Source organism: Bombina bombina, chromosome 2 (assembly GCF_027579735.1).
Source record: "Bombina bombina isolate aBomBom1 chromosome 2, aBomBom1.pri, whole genome shotgun sequence".
Taxonomy (NCBI): domain Eukaryota; kingdom Metazoa; phylum Chordata; class Amphibia; order Anura; family Bombinatoridae; genus Bombina; species Bombina bombina.
The window spans coordinates 1,380,034,558-1,380,052,202 of NC_069500.1; the positions used below are offsets into that span (position 1 = coordinate 1,380,034,558).

The window sequence follows — 17,645 nt, forward strand, 5'->3', positions numbered from 1 at the left end:
TATCAAAAAGAAAAATAATAGCAGTAAGGTAGTGTATAATTAATCACTACATTAGAAAGTGTAAAAAAAAAAAACACAATTGGGCACAGTTAGAGAGTCCACAAGTGTATGATCAGGGAATAACACAAAATATGTCCTTATATGAATGAAATGTGCAATGCATTGTTCCTTTAATCAGATGGTGATCCACAAACCAAAACCCATTGGATTTACAGGCTTCAGAGTGGATAAGTGACCCAGCGATTCGGCTCTCTAATGGTAGGGATCCTGAGTCCCAAACGATACTAGAGATATATGAGAAAGGAGAAATGGAGGCGCTTCATAGGGTGAGTATGTTAGGACAAGTGAAATGCTGCAAGAAACAGACAAATGGCAACTCACGTGTTTGCAGGCACCACCAGTGGTGCGTGAGAGGCGAGCTGGGGCACACCGGTCCCCCCAGCGAGACAAACCCTGGTTATTTCAGGAAGCTTAAGTGGAAACAGATCCCCAACACAGCATCAACACATTCTTTAGAAAGGATCCCTGCAGGGTGTCAGCTCAATTAGCTGAATGTGCAAATAGTTTAGCCAGACAGGCTGGAAGGCAGAGCAAAAGAGCACTAGGTTGCCAATTAGGCAATAAAAGGTGATAAAAAGTGCTGCTGAGATTGTATATAAAATATACAATAAAATGATAGTTCCAGTTAAAAGGGGTTTATTTAAAAACAACGCGTTTCTCAGTGGATATACCACTGTTTCATCTGTCCCGTTAATCCTATTTGCTCCCTTTGCTCTGTACCTATCGACCCATGTCACCTGCTCTGTATTTATGTCCCCTCTTTGTCCCTATCGCCATTGATTGCCATATTTACAGCAGCAGGTCACTGACCATCATGTGACAGCAATATCCGATACTACCTGCTATATTTACAGCGGTAGGTCACTAACCATTATGTGACAGCAATATATGCTATACCTGCTATATTTACAGCGGTAGGTCACTGACCATCATGTGACAGCAATATCCGCTATTACCTGCTATATTTACAGCAGTAGGTTACTGACCATCATGTGACAGCAATATACGCTATTACCTGCTATATTTACAGCGGTAGGTCACTGACCGTTATGTGACAGTAATGTTCCTCACTGACTGCCATATTCCCAGCAGCAGATCACTGACCATCATCTGGCAGGGAGGGGCATCTCGCAATTTCTATTATGTTCCCAGTGGCAGGTCACTGACCAAGCTCTCCATTGTGCACACAGCTTGTGTGTTATTACCCCAAATCCTTTAGATTGTAAACTCAGCTGAGCAGGGTCCTCATTTCCTCATTTCCATGTATGTCATATTTGTCTGGTAATTATTTCTATGTTTCTTTCCCTCTTGTACAGCACTGCAATAATAATAATATGTTGGTGCTTTATTAATATTAGTAATGTCACATTTCTGCTGTTCCTTTAAATTTCTTTCCTTACCTGGCTGCAGTTCCTCATAAATAGCACCTCCTCCATACAGGAAGTGCTTGGATATCATTACTGCTACCTAGCTTTGCCTGTTTCTTTACTCAGAGAACCTTACTACCTGTGTTTAAACTGTATCTTTTTTCCTCTGCAGTATTTCAGGAGAAACCATTCTTGCAGTTTATTCCATTTCCATGCATGCATAATTCTATCTGCCTAAAGTCCTGTTGGAAACTACTTTCTCAGTGAGTACATTTAAAGTTTATTTGCAGTTTTTTTTTTTTATTTCAAACAGCCGGATCTACTTTCTACTCCAGCGGATTGATCTACCTTCAGTGTTTTCTTCCTCACTCTCTCTAAGGTAATCCTTTGCCATCCTGCTTATTTAGAATATCCTGCCTGTTTAAAGTTCAATTTCCTGATTGATCTAACTGTAAACTTTGTGGACATTATTTCATTTTTTTATTTTTTCTGCTACCCTGGACTTACACTCCATCAGTTTGTCCTGCATATACCTGTACCTTTGCCGGGACTTAATTCAAATTATTTGCCTCCTATTTTCGTATTTATATCAGTTCCATTATCTTAGACTGCCTTGTTTTACTTCTGCAGCTCTTATTCTTTGTTGGGCTTTATTTTTCATAAGTAAAACTCGTCTATATAAATTGCAGGTCTGTTTCTGAGTTTTTCTTACCATAAAACCTAATTTCCTTACCTGCATACATTCATTACTTAGAAGATGAGAAAAAGAAGAGAGGCGCACAAATGTGTGTATCAATCGGTATAACTCGGCATACACTCTAAATATTGTGTGCACAGGGTACTCACAATTTAGCACAGCACACCAGTGTGCTTGTGGAAGCGGGCTGGCACTCAGAGCTGACCAGCTGGCTCTCTCCGGCTCTCTCCTGGAAATGACGGCTTTCCTGTATGATAGACTGTCTGGTAGTGGTATGCTTGTATTCAAACTCCAGGCTCAAGTTGTATTAAAACAAATTTAAAAACTTTTATTGCACAGGGTTGACAAGCACATAATAAAATTGGTACATAAAATATTGCTACGCGTTTCTCGGCCCTCCTGGCCGTTTCATCAGGCATATAAAATGAATTAAAAAACCAGCTTTTTATTACCGCCACTACCAAACAGTTTCAAACAGACCCACCCCTTTCTTATTGGGTGTGTGCAGGTAAGCCTATCACCGTTAGTACATTTTTAGTAGCAAGTACTTAACAAACAAGTGTATCAAATTGTTATAATCCATATCTCTTTCTAGCTACATATTAATCCTTAGTTGCAAGTTGTAACAAAGATCGTTATACAGTGATAGTAGCTTGAAATTACATATATACATTTATATCGGAGACACATAATTTTAAAAACGAAAATGGTCCCTTCGATAGGTGGAAAAGCGGACCAATCGTGAGGCTCTGTTCTAAAGAAATATTTACACACCCCTATTTGTTGTTTTGCATTGTGGCAATGCTAATCTTCATTCTGTTTAACCAACAATAATCATCGTGATCTCAGCTTTACACCTCTACAGAATTTAGAAAAATAATTATTACTTGTTACGCTATATGTAATTAGCTAATCTCGGGGTGGGATACAACCCCCAGAAATAAGGATATTAAACCCAATATCATACGACCTAATGGTGGGTGAATACCAGAGCACATACTACTAATAATGAACTAGATGAAAACGTGATTTTGATATATATGTATGCAATAAATTGGTAATTCTACTTGATGTTTTGATATCTTCAAATTGCTAAATTAATCTCTAAAGTGTCATATGCCTTTATATTCCTAGTGAGTGTATATGGTGATGTGAATATTCATTATATTTGAAACAAAAATAGTGAAATTTTAATAAATGTGTGACTATGTGAATATAAATGTGACTATGTGATGTACGTAAAATGGTAACTAACATTCGGGGTCGATTTTAATCTATATAGTGATGATATTATTAAATTATGCACGAGTGTGTGCGACTATGACTAGGTCATATAAAAATAATATAAATACATGGTTATTGGGTGTGTGGTCTCTGATAACCTAGTGTCCCCTCTATTATCTGAACACGAATAATATAAAGTGGGGGAGGGGTTGCCTAATAACAGTGATCGGTGGGTGCTTAAAGAGGCCATGTTTTACTAGTAATTAACAATGGCCAGTGGGTGGTGTATACAGATATAATAAAAGAGTGGATTAATGCCATATAATAAAGTGGTCCTATTTAGCGGATAATCAATGGTGAAACTCTATGTATCTAAAATTATGCACATACTATTAGGATATAATATAAGTGATGATGATAATAAGGAGTGTGTATGTGAAGGGGTGATGTATATCCTGAACTAAATATGTGCCCCCTCGTTAAGATCGAAATCTCCCTAACTGGTTCTGGGGTGATGAACCTTTGGATAACTAAAATGCAGCAGAATCTATTACCTCATTGAGGCCATTGGGGAAAAGGGAGCCGAATCTGAAAATCCAATAGGTCTCCCTTTGGCAAAGTTTAGTGAACCTGTTATATCTGTGAGAACTGGGGATGCTTTCAAGAGGTGTTATGGTGAAAGGACATACTTCTCCATTGTGTTCATGGACATAGTGCCTTGATACACTATGTTTCATGGATTTTTTCTTTATGTTTCGACTATGTTCACTCCATCTTGTGCGAACATTTCGAATAGTGCGCCCCAAATACTGTTGTCCACATTTGCATGACAGAACGTAAACTACATATGAGGAGCTGCATGTCAAATAATCTGTAATGGGAAAAATTTCTCCTGTGACGTGCGATTTAATTGTTTTATTTTTGTGTGTAATGTGTTTACACATGTGGCACCTGATTTTACCACATTTAAATACTCCCTTTCTTTTGTGGTTATTTTGTGTAAATTTTCCTCTAACTTTCTTAGAGATGACTACCTTACTGGGAGCTAAGGTTTGTTTAATGGTAGGTGCTCTTTTGTAAATTACATTTGGTGTATTTTGTAGATCTTTTTTCAGAATGGGGTCTTTTAATAAAATAGGCCAGTGTTTTTGTAACACTTTTTTTATGTGTTTAGCATTGGAGTTATATTGTGTCACAAAACAAGGTTGTTGAAGTATCTCTATGGCATCATTATTTGGCTTTATTGCTTTCTTAGTTCGAAGAATGCTAGATCTATCCAAGTGGTAGGCTTTCTCATATCCACTCATAATGATATCCCTAGGGTAACCCTTTTCCTCAAATCTCTGAATGAGGATCTTGGACTGTGCACAAAATTTTTCCAATGAGCTACAATTTCTTCTAATTCTGCAGAATTGGCTATATGGTATACTTTTTTTCATTGATGATAATGATTGCTATTGTAATGGAGGAAATTATTACAATCAACAGTTTTAAAATATGTGGATGTGGCTATGTTTTGTTCGGTGTCCCATGTCAGATTTAAGTCAAGGAATTCGATAGATTCTCGCTGAATCTTGGAGGTGAATTGGATGCCCATAGAGTTATTATTAAGATATGTACAGAATAAGTTTGCCTCCTCCACTGTGCCTTTAAAAATAAAAATCAAATCATCTATGTAACGGCCATAGAACACCAGGTTTGCTCCCCAGTTGGAATTGTAGATATATTTCTCCTCAAAATATCCCATAAAGAGATTAGCAAAACTGGGGGCAAACCTGGTGCCCATGGCCGTCCCCTTAATCTTCAAATAAAATTCATCTAAAAATTGAAAATAATTATGTTTGAGTATAAAATTAATAAGTGTCAAAATATATTCTTTTTGGATAATGGGCATATAAATATCAGTATCTAAGTAATGTTTAGTGGTATGAATACCCAATTCATGAGAAATATTAGAGGAGAGGGCGCTAACGTCAGCTGTTATCCAGATAGCGCCCACCTCGTATTTAAAATCTTTGATTTTGAATAGTAAATCAGTAGTGTCACGAATGAATGAAGGCAAATTGTGAACATAGTTTTGTAAAAAGTTGTCAATATATTGAGATAACTTAACTGTAAGGCTATTAATACCCGCAATGATGGGACGACCCGGCGGTTTAAAGCGATTCTTGTGGATCTTTGGAAGGTGGTAGTAGTAAGTGGTTGATGGATGTACGGGGGTGAGAAATCTCCGCTCTTTAGTATTAAGAATCCCCTTGCTACTACCATCCTCCAAAAGACCCATCAATTTCTCCAGGAATATAGATGTAGGGTCTGTGTCTAGTTTCCTGTAATATTCATTATTGAGGAGGATATTATGGGCCTCACTAACATAATCATTGTAATCTTGTAGCACGATCCCCCCCCCCTTATCCGCCTGCCTGATTACCAGATTAGGGTCACTAGCCAGGGATTTGAGGGCTCTTTCTTCGTTAGGCCACAATCTTGTGTGTTTATTTAATTTACTGGGCAGTTTATTAAAATCTTCCATTACCATTTGTTGAAAAAGATCTATATATGTGACATCATCCTTGGGGGGATTGTAATTAGATGGTAATGATAGATGATTTGATTTTTATTTTTAAAGGCACAGTGGAGGAGGCAAACTTATTCTTTACATATCTTAATAATAACTCTATGGGCATCCAATTCACCTCCAAGATTCAGCGAGAATCTATCGAATTCCTTGACTTAAATCTGACATGGGACACCGAACAAAACATAGCCACATCCACATATTTTAAAACTGTTGATTGTAATAATTTCCTCCATTACAATAGCAATCATTATCATCAATGGAAAAAAAGTATACCATATAGCCAATTCTGCAGAATTAGAAGAAATTGTAGCTCATTGGAAAAATTTTGTGCACAGTCCAAGATCCTCATTCAGAGATTTGAGGAAAAAGGTTACCCTAGGGATATCATTATGAGTGGATATGAGAAAGCATACCACATGGATAGATCTAGCATTCTTCGAACTAAGAAAGCAATAAAGCCAAATAATGATGCCATAGAGATACTTCAACAACCTTGTTTTGTGACACAATATAACTCCAATGCTAAACACATAAAAAAAGTGTTACAAAAACACTGGCCTATTTTATTAAAAGACCCCATTCTGAAAAAAGATCTACAAAATACACCAAATTTAATTTACAAAAGAGCACCTACCATTAAACAAACCTTAGCTCCCAGTAAGGTAGTCATCTCTAAGAAAGTTAGAGGAAAATTTACACAAAATAACCACAAAAGAACGGGAGTATTTAAATGTGGTAAAATCAGGTGCCACATGTGTAAACACATTACACACAAAATTAAAACAATTAAATCGCACGTCACAGGAGAAATTTTTCCCATTATAGATTATTTGACATGCAGCTCCTCATATGTAGTTTACGTTCTGTCATGCAAATGTGGACAACAGTATTTGGGGCGCACTATTCGAAATGTTCGCACAAGATGGAGTGAACATAGTCGAAACATAAAGAAAAAATCCATGAAACATAGTGTATCAAGGCACTATGTCCATGAACACAATGGAGAAGTATGTCCTTTCACCATAACACCTCTTGAAAGCATCCCCAGTTCTCACAGATATAACAGGTTCACTAAACTTTGCCAAAGGGAGACCTATTGGATTTTCAGATTCGGCTCCCTTTTCCCCAATGGCCTCAATGAGGTAATAGATTCTGCTGCATTTTAGTTATCCAAAGGTTCATCACCCCAGAACCAGTTAGGGAGATTTCGATCTTAACGAGGGGGCACATATTTAGTTCAGGATATACATCACCCCTTCACATACACACTCCTTATTATCATCATCACTTATATTATATCCTAATAGTATGTGCATAATTTTAGATACATAGAGTTTCACCATTGATTATCCGCTAAATAGGACCACTTTATTATATGGCATTAATCCACTCTTTTATTATATCTGTATACACCACCCACCAGCCATTGTTAATTACTAGTAAAACATGGCCTCTTTAAGCACCCACCGATCACTGTTATTAGGCAACCCCTCCCCCACTTTATATTATTCGTGTTCAGATAATAGAGGGGACACTAGGTTATCAGAGACCACACACCCAATAACCATGTATTTATATTATTTTTATATGACCTAGTCATAGTCGCACACACTCGTGCATAATTTAATAATATCATCACTATATAGATTAAAATCGACCCCGAATGTTAGTTACCATTTTACGTACATCACATAGTCACATTTATATTCACATAGTCACACATTTATTAAAATTTCATTATTTTTGTTTCAAATATAATGAATATTCACATCACCATATACACTCACTAGGAATATAAAGGCATATGACACTTATTCACTTTAGAGATTAATTTAGCAATTTGAAGATATCAAAACATCAAGTAGAATTACCAATTTATTGCCTACATATATATCAAAATCACGTTTTCATCTAGTTCATTATTATTAGTATGTGCTCTGGTATTCACCCACCATTAGGTCGTATGATATGGGGTTTAATATCCTTATTTCTGGGGGTTGTATCCCACCCCGAGATTAGCTAATTACATATAGCGTAACAAGTAATAATTATTTTTCTAAATTCTGTAGAGGTGTAAAGCTGAGATCACGATGATTATTGTTGGTTAAACAGAATGAAGATTAGCATTGCCACAATGCAAAACAACAAATAGGGGTGTGTAAATATTTCTTTAGAACAGAGCCTCACGATTGGTCCGCTTTCCCACCCATCGAAGGGACCATTTTCGTTTTTTAAAATTATGTGTCTCCGATATATATGTATACAGGGAGTGCAGAATTATTAGGCAAATGAGTATTTTGACCACATCATCCTCTTTATGCATGTTGTCTTACTCCAAGCTGTATAGGCTCGAAAGCCTACAACCAATTAAGCATATTAGGTGATGTGCATCTCTGTAATGAGAAGGGGTGTGGTCTAATGACATCAACACCCTATATCAGGTGTGCATAATTATTAGGCAACTTCCTTTCCTTTGGCAAAATGGGTCAAAAGAAGGACTTGACAGGCTCAGAAAAGTAAAAAATAGTGAGATATCTTGCAGAGGGATGCAGCACTCTTAAAATTGCAAAGCTTCTGAAGCGTGATCATCGAACAATCAAGCGTTTCATTCAAAATAGTCAACAGGGTCGCAAGAAGCATGTGGAAAAACCAAGGCGCAAAATAAATGCCCATGAACTGAGAAAAGTCATGCGTGCAGCTGCCAAGATGCCACTTGCCACCAGTTTGGCCATATTTCAGAGCTGCAACATCACTGGAGTGCCCAAAAGCACAAGGTGTGCAATACTCAGAGACATGGCCAAGGTAAGAAAGGCTGAAAGACGACCACCACTGAACAAGACACACAAGCTGAAACGTCAAGACTGGGCCAAGAAATATCTCAAGACTGATTTTTCTAAGGTTTTATGGACTGATGAAATGAGAGTGAGTCTTGATGGGCCAGATGGATGGGCCCGTGGCTGGATTGGTAAAGGGCAGAGAGCTCCAGTTCGACTCAGACGCCAGCAAGGTGGAGGTGGAGTACTGGTTTGGGCTGGTATCATCAAAGATGAACTTATGGGGCCTTTTCGGGTTGCGGATGGAGTCAAGCTCAACTCCCAGTCCTACTGCCAGTTTCTGGAAGACACCTTCTTCAAGCAGTGGTACAGGAAGAAGTCTGCATCCTTCAAGAAAAACATGATTTTCATGCAGGACAATGTTCCATCACACGCGTCCAAGTACTCCACAGCGTGGCTGGCAAGAAAGGGTATAAAAGAAGAAAATCTAATGACATGGCCTCCTTGTTCACCTGATCTGAACCCCATTGAGAACCTGTGGTCCATCATCAAATGTGAGATTTACAAGGAGGGAAAACAGTACACCTCTCTGAACAGTGTCTGGGAGGCTGTGGTTGCTGCTGCACGCAATGTTGATGGTGAACAGATCAAAACACTGACAGAATCCATGGATGGCAGGCTTTTGAGTGTCCTTGCAAAGAAAGGTGGCTATATTGGTCACTGATTTGTTTTTGTTTTGTTTTTGAATGTCAGAAATGTATATTTGTGAATTTTGAGATGTTATATTGGTTTCACTGGTAAAAATAAATAATTGAAATGGGTATATATTTGTTTTTTGTTAAGTTGCCTAATAATTATGCACAGTAATAGTCACCTGCACACACAGATATCCCCCTAAAATAGCTAAAACTAAAAACAAACTAAAAACTACTTCCAAAAATATTCAGCTTTGATATTAATGAGTTTTTTGGGTTCATTGAGAACATGGTTGTTGTTCAATAATAAAATTAATCCTCAAAAATACAACTTGCCTAATAATTCTGCACTCCCTGTATATGTAATTTCAAGCTACTATCACTGTATAACGATCTTTGTTACAACTTGCAACTAAGGATTAATATGCAGCTAGAAAGAGATATGGATTATAACAATTTGATACACTTGTTTGTTAAGTACTTGCTACTAAAAATGTACTAACGGTGATAGGCTTACCTGCACACACCCAATAAGAAAGGGGTGGGTCTGTTTGAAACTGTTTGGTAGTGGCGGTAATAAAAAGCCGTTTTTTTAATTCATTTTATATGCCTGATGAAACGGCCAGGAGGGCCGAGAAACGCGTAGCAATATTTTATGTACCAATTTTATTATGTGCTTGTCAACCCTGTGCAATAAAAGTTTTTAAATTTGTTTTAATACAACTTGAGCCTGGAGTTTGAATACAAGCATACCACTACCAGACAGTCTATCATACAGGAAAGCCGTCATTTCCAGGAGAGAGCCGGAGAGAGCCAGCTGGTCAGCCCTGAGTGCCAGCCCGCTTCCACAAGCACACTGGTGTGCTGTGCTAAATTGTGAGTACCCTGTGCACACAATATTTGGAGTGTATGCCGAGTTATACCGATTGATACACACATTTGTGCGCCTCTCTTCTTTTTCTCATCTTCTCAGCAAACACGTTTCCCTTTCTGGGATCGGCGTGGAGAGTGCAGCCGTGGGAAAGTTTTCCTAGCCTTGGGACCGATTTGGATTCACAGGACCTCAAGGAATCTACATTTAACATCTTGCCAACCACATATGGACATTGAATCTAACGCCATTTAATGAGGTTCCCCTTTCCATTATTAATAATTGTTACTGTACAATTGTTTGGTCTTATAGCAGCGTTTATACAAAACACTATTGTTATGAGTATATGTTGCTAATTTTTTATTATATTTCATATGTTGTGCATAGTGAGCGCCCTCTGGTGACCCAGGTCATTTATTTACATTCATTACTTAAAGGTTATCTATGTATTCAAGACCATTTTTACTAGTAACTAGTAGAACACGTTATTTTCTAGTAGGATTGTGATAAGTAATAATAAAAATAGTTAGTTGAAAATGTAATGTTGAAGAAATGGTTATACAATGAAGGGGCTGAGTGGTAAAAAGTAATATGGAGCAAGGCATAAAAGGGAATAAACATTACAGGGAAAGTGAAGAAATGGTTATACAAAGAAGGGGCTGAGAGGTCAAAAGTAAAAATGGAGCAAGGCATAAAAGTAGTTAAATGGGGTTTTTTTAGATTTTTCGCAGAATACTAAACATGCCATGACCTAAAAGTTTTCAATGATATTGGCTATTGGCTTGAAACTGTGGATGAAACTTTAAAAACTGAACTAAGGATGCATTGTTTTCAAAAGACAGTGATGGCAGGTCATTTTCCAAGTACTGGTTCTACATGAATTTGGACAATGATGAGACTATGTTAAGGACTTTGTTGGTGTTTTCTCCTGTAAACAGTGCTGCATATTGATTTTCTTGTTTGCTTTTTCAGAAGGCCAAAGGGAAAAGTTTTTTATGGAAAGCCAAGTGGATTTAAAGCATGGAGAAATCTAAACCTCAGATTACTAGAGCATGAGCGCAGTTTATATCACCTAAGTGCATTTACAATGTGGAAAGAATTTGAAATGCGGCTACAGAAACAAGAGACTATTAATGCCGCTGCCCAGCTTGCACAACAGAGGTCATTTGAGATATGGAAGGCAAGAATACTCAATTGGCCAGAATTAGCCAGAATACTCAATTGTGTGCTGTATCTAGCCAGGCAAACCTTACCCTTATGTGGTCACTTAGAAGATCTAAGCACAGATTGTAACTGTGGAAATTTCTTAGAAACTTTCAAGTTACTTGCCAAATATGAGCCAGTTGCGAACAGCACCTTGACAAAGTTTAAAAGACAGAAGGCTATGTTGTGTCCTATCTCTCTCCGCAGAGCCAGAATGAGTTCATCAGCCTGCTTGGCGATCATATCAGAACAGCCATCTTTCAAAACATAACCAAGGTCAAGTATTTTGCTATCATGTTTAATAGCACTCCGGATATTTCTCACACTGACCAAATGTTCCAAGTGATTCAATACGTGCACATTGAAGATAGAGAAATTAAAGGGACACTAAAGTCAACATTAAACTTTCATTATTCAGATAGCGCATGCAATTTTAAACAACTTTCCAATTTACTTCCATTAACAAAATGTGCACAGTCTTTTTATATTTTAACTTTTTGAGTCACCAGCTCCTACTGAGCATGTGCAAAAATTCACAGAATAAAATGTGTATGCATTTGTGATTGGTTGATGGCAGTCACATGGTACAGGGGCAGTGGAAATAGACATACCTTTTAAACTTGTCAGAAAAAAAACTACTACTCCTTTGAAGTTCAGACTAAGTGCTATTGCATTGACTTGTTATCTTGCATTTATTGATTATGCAAATCTACTGTGTTGACTGGTCCTTTAACGTGGTAGAGTCTTTCATTGACTTTATTCAGAAACATGGGAAATCAGCTGATGTCATTACAAAACAGATTTGTGACAAGTTGCAAGCAGATGACCTTATACTGGAGCACTGCTACGGCCAAGGATACGACAATGCCACAACTATGGCTGGACACATTAGTGGTGTACAAAAACATATTTTGGATATGAATCTCAAAGCAGTGTTTGTGCCATGTAACAATCATTCGCTCAATCTTGCTGGTGTGCATGCAGTTAGTGTTGGGACACAGTCTGTGACTTTCTTTGGCACTGTGGAAAAGGTGTACACATTCTTCTCAAGCTCTACCCAAAGGTGGGATGTTCTTAAGGAACATGTACCAATTCGCATAAAGCGATCTTGTGACACAAGATGGAGTTCAAAGCATGAAGCCGTATGTATATTTGCTGAGCACACGGAGGAAATAATAGATGCTGTGGAAGTGTTGAGAGATGGGGCAGGAGAAACCTCTTGAAACCAAGGGGGATGCAGGAAGTCTATTAGTTTGCATCATGACCTATCCTTTTTTCTCATTCCTGCATTTTTGGAGCCCAGTACTGCCCGAAGTGACTGGGTAGTGTCAAAGGCAACTGAGAAAGCTCTGCAGGTGTGCAAAACGTTCAACATTTCGACAGAGAGATTTGGAAGACGTAAGAAGATGCCTGGTGAGCAGAGTTGTGATACTGGCTCGACCTTAGTTCAAGAAACACGCAGAGAACAACTGGAAGCAATTGATAAGCTTATGACAGCAATTACAAAATGTACAATTCAGATGAATTTGCTTCACCAGCAATTTGCTTTCCTGCAAATCCAGACATTGTTGGATACTGAAAAAGATGATTTTATCAATGAACAAATTCCGCACACATGTGCCAAGTACACAGAGTTGAAGGCTGCAGTCATGATAAAAAAAATAAATCGCCTTCGGCATCACATTGTCTTGTATAAGGAAGTCAATCCCGATGAGCATATTGCTAACTGAACAGCTTTAGATTTGCTTCGGTGGGTGCACAAGTGGAAGGTGCAAGAGAGTTTGTCTAACTCTGTTGTGATATTAAGAATCTTTCTAACTATCACTGTTTCAATTGCCAGTTAGCCGGACAGATAGCTCAGCATGCTAAGGCACTGTGGCTGAGCTCTGTAGCAACCCAAGGGTTGCAGGTTCGATCCCCAGCGAGGTCCACTCAGCCTTTCATCCTTTCGAGGTCGATAAAATGAGCAGCACCTTGAGACCCTTATGGGTGATTAGCTGCGCTTTACAAGTACCCAATACATACATACATACAGTTGTGAAAGAAGTTTCTAAAAATGTAAATTAATCAAAACGTATCAGAGATCTACAATGAGCCAAGAAAGACTGAGTAACCTAGCAATACTGTCTATTGAGAGAGATTTCAATTCTGTTGTTGAAAAATTAGCAAAAATGGAAACCAGGTGATTTAAAAAAATCTGTGTATACTACTAGCATTCAATGCATTTTACTTAATTACTTCTGTAGGAATTTTGCCTTGGCGCCTGGGGGTTTGTCAGCCCGTTCCTGGCTCGCAGAACTACTAAATAAGACCGGCTCTGCTGGTCAGCGCTTGTCTTATGTAGTTTTAGAAGGGAGCGCTCTCCCTTCTGCCGGCGATTCCGCCAATGCGCACATAGCAGACAGTGCATAAGTTAAATGCTCATGACGTTTGGTTCTAGTCTTCTTTATTTGTAAATTTAAGATTTGTTATTTTTGTAGTTAAAAATAAAGCTTTTTTTGTTTAAAAAAAAAACTGTCTCCTAAGTTGTTTAGCTGGCTCCTAGATTCAAAGCAAATTTTGCAATTCCTACTGTACTGGTGGAAGAGACTCAGTCAGTGCTAATGGGTTAGGGGGCGCAATACTTGCCTTGCCCTGGGCGTTGACAGAGAATGAAGAAAAAATTATTATAGAAGTAAATTAGAAAGTTGCTTAAAACTGCATGATCTATCTGAATCATGAAAGAAAACATTTGGGTTAAGTATCTCTTTAAGGGCTAGATTACAAGTGGTGCGCTAATGATAGAACGGGAAGCAATAAGCAGTATCACACTAACATTAGCATACAACTTGATAATACAAGTCCATGGCAAATTAGATGTAGGGTTAACGTGGCCAACATCACTCTAGCGCAACCTATGCTTTCAATGGAGATTGCAACCTCACTAAATAGCTGAAAGTTATAGGTTGCGCTTGAGTACAAACCAACATTGCACTAGAATAATTAGCGTGACTGAAGTGTAAGGGGACGATTTATCAAGCAATCAAGCTGCTTAAAGGAATTAGGAGTTAAGAAGCTGAACGCTTTTGATATATTAGAATTGTATTCTTGAACTTAGTTTGGCTAAAATTTTAGAGTTAGGACCAGTCTTTTGGGACACCTTGAAAGTGGTGACTGGCTTAAGCAGAATATGGCCATATTGTGTGACTAAGATCCCATCTTAATTTACATTTTTTTTTAAAAAAATTATGAAATATTAAGAAGGCAATTTTTGCAACATTAATGAAAAAATGAAAAAAGTTAAAATATGTGAAATAATTTGTGGTCTCATGTGTCTTGAGGTGCGCCAGTACCTGCTCTTATTACCAATAAGATACTTCACATTTATTTGTCATGCACAAGCTTGTTGATATATTACTTTTTAGTTTATATAAGTAAGATGTATAGAACATTGTTTAGTGACACAGCACCAGAAGTGACGGATGTACACTTCCAGTTTTACGAGACAGTGGAACGCAGGCGAGCATTCCAATACAGTTTGGCGCCACTTGTATGGGAATGAGGTATGCACTGTGTTGGGTGTATTTTGATCACTACATAAGAGAGCTTTACACTTGTGTTTGTCATGCTGATGAAGGGGAATAAATCACCCCAAAAACGTTTATACCAATAAATGTTTATGTTTGTTTAAATCCGGAGGAGTGCTTTTTCTGAAACCTGCATGACTATATATATATATATATATATATATATATATATATTTATATATATATATATATATATATATATATATATATATATATATATATATTCCCTGATACAAGAGAGCGCACTTTCCAAGTTATAGACAAGCAATGAATTGTGAATCTGAATACGTTGTATATATTATTAAAAGCCAGTGTGGAGAAATGTATATTGGAAAAAAGGAATGCATGGCAATGCATAGAATGTTCATAAGCCAAGCACTTGATAGTGGAAAAGCAGACCAGCCAGTAGCCAAACATTTTTTAGAACAGAGCACCCAGTGTCTAGTCTGAGATGTTGCCCAATAGAAAGAGAGGGGGCGATAGGAAGAAATTGCTATTACAAAGGGAAGCACAGTGGATATTTAGGTTAGATACTGTATATCCAAGGGGTGTAAATACACATCTATCCCTATCATGTTACTTATAATATTCTAAATTTGATATCCAAAATTCATATGGTGACATTAACCTTTACATTAAAGCTGTGACTACAGGTTTTTGAATACAATGTATGGGATTGATTCTAAAGTGTAACCATTTTTTTCTTCTCCCTTTAGCAAAAAAGGAAAGTGAAGAATAGAAGCAGTAAAATTGCAAGAATTGAAGCAAAAAAGCATATTTGAACATGTCCACTAGATGGGGATAGCTCTTCACATAGTACTGCAAAGGGTCAGGAATCATTTGGGCGAGAGAAACTCTGGTAACATTCCCTATACTTGTTTGCATATGTGGGTGTATAAATAAGGGGCTTTGAGTGTTGTAAGGGTTACCTTGAGAAAGGCCCATGTGAGGGCCGAAATGTTGGAAAATATGAAATCTCTAATAAATGGATATATACTTCAATGATTGATTCCTGAGTTGTGATTGAGATATATATATATATATATATATATATACACACAATATATGTAATCCTCGTTGGATATTCCTCTATCACACTAAACTTGGCCAGTAGTCTTCTTATCCTGGCATCAAGTGGAGTGATAGGGAATATCCCAGAGTAGAGAAAGTTTGTAAAATGAGGTAAGCAGAACTCACAGTTGGCAGGGCAGTCCTAGCGGCAATTTAAAGGAAATCCGTCAGAATAGCAGCTCAGGGGTAGACCAATAGAAGGACCAGGAACAGGCAAGAGTCAGCAACAAAGAGAAATCCAACAGTATAGGGGTAAGACAGGCAGAGTGGTCAGACAAGCAGAGTTTGGCAACAGTATATCAATCCAGCACTTTAGGAGTTAGCAGGCAGAGTGGTCAGACAAGCAGAGTTCAGCAGCAGTATATAAATCCAGAAGTTTAGGGGTTAACAGGTAGAGTGGTCAAACAAGCAGAGTTCAGCAGCAGTATATCAATCCAGCAGTTTAGGGGTTAACAGGCAGAGTGGTCAAACAAGCAGAGGTCAACAACAAAATAACAGTCCAGTAACTAAGTGCACAGCACCCAGGAGCACGAAAAGCAACACCTATACTTGGGCAATCTAAGTAGAGAACAGAGGTACTTACAAGTAAGAAGGGTATCGGGAACACGGTCCAACCACTGGTCTGTGCAACCGAGGAAAAAGAACTCCTCAATCAAAGAGTACTCTGCCACCAAAGTTACCTGGAGTGCCGTAGCAGACGGCAGATCAGGCCGCAAAAAGTACAAGAAGTCAAAAGGAAGCAGGCACTACTCAGTTAGATGAGGAAGATAAAACATCCGTTTATTATAACACTTATATAAAAACATAATGTGCTCCCAAACAGAGGGCAGGCATGCATACAAGGCCAGTCTTACGCGTTTCACGCCCCCTAGTGGCGCTTATTCATAGACTAGTCAGGTGTGGCAGAGTAAGATGATTTATACCCAAGGTACAAACCAGTTAACTCTTGCCACACCGGATGAGGTTAAAACACAAAACCAAGTGAATATTAAAAACAACAAAAAAGCATTATTATAATAACAGAGTTGAGGTGACACAATACATTCTCTATGCAAATATTCATTGTTACCAAACTGAATAATTTTGAATTCAAATTCACATTTTAAAATTGTGAATATTTAGACTATTTTTATGCTAAACTACTTATTGTATTAGTTAGATAACATCATGGACAATTCTACAAGATACAGGAGACATGTGCCTGATTAAGGGATTACATTATTGAGACGACAGAGGTGAATACCTAATCCTGTTATAATAAAGCAGATTGTTTAAACCAACCAAAAGTATATAGTTTTCTGCCATTTTGCATTGCTGCTAACCAAGGAAGCGCATCTGTGCATGCGCGAAACATGTCAGATAGTCAGAGCTGAACCTCTTGTCTATCACCTGTATGAATAAACTCTTGGCACTGGCTACCTGTCCGGATCTGTCGTCTTTTTTTCTGTCTAACCAAATGTAGGGGCACAAACAGCCAAATGCAAAATATAAAATTTAAGATACAGTGGTGTCAGTTGCAATTCCTAACAACTTCAGTTG

At 37.9% G+C, this 17,645-nt stretch overlaps 1 long non-coding RNA gene across 1 annotated transcript; it reads left to right on the forward strand.

Moving 5' to 3' along the window:
• Positions 1-1,564: 1,564 nt before the first annotated feature.
• LOC128648311 (uncharacterized) lies at positions 1,565-16,037 on the forward strand. Its single transcript, XR_008400570.1, has 2 exons — positions 1,565-1,806; positions 15,752-16,037. It is a non-coding gene; the product is annotated as an uncharacterized LOC128648311 (long non-coding RNA).
• The last annotated feature ends 1,608 nt before the right edge of the window (positions 16,038-17,645 follow it).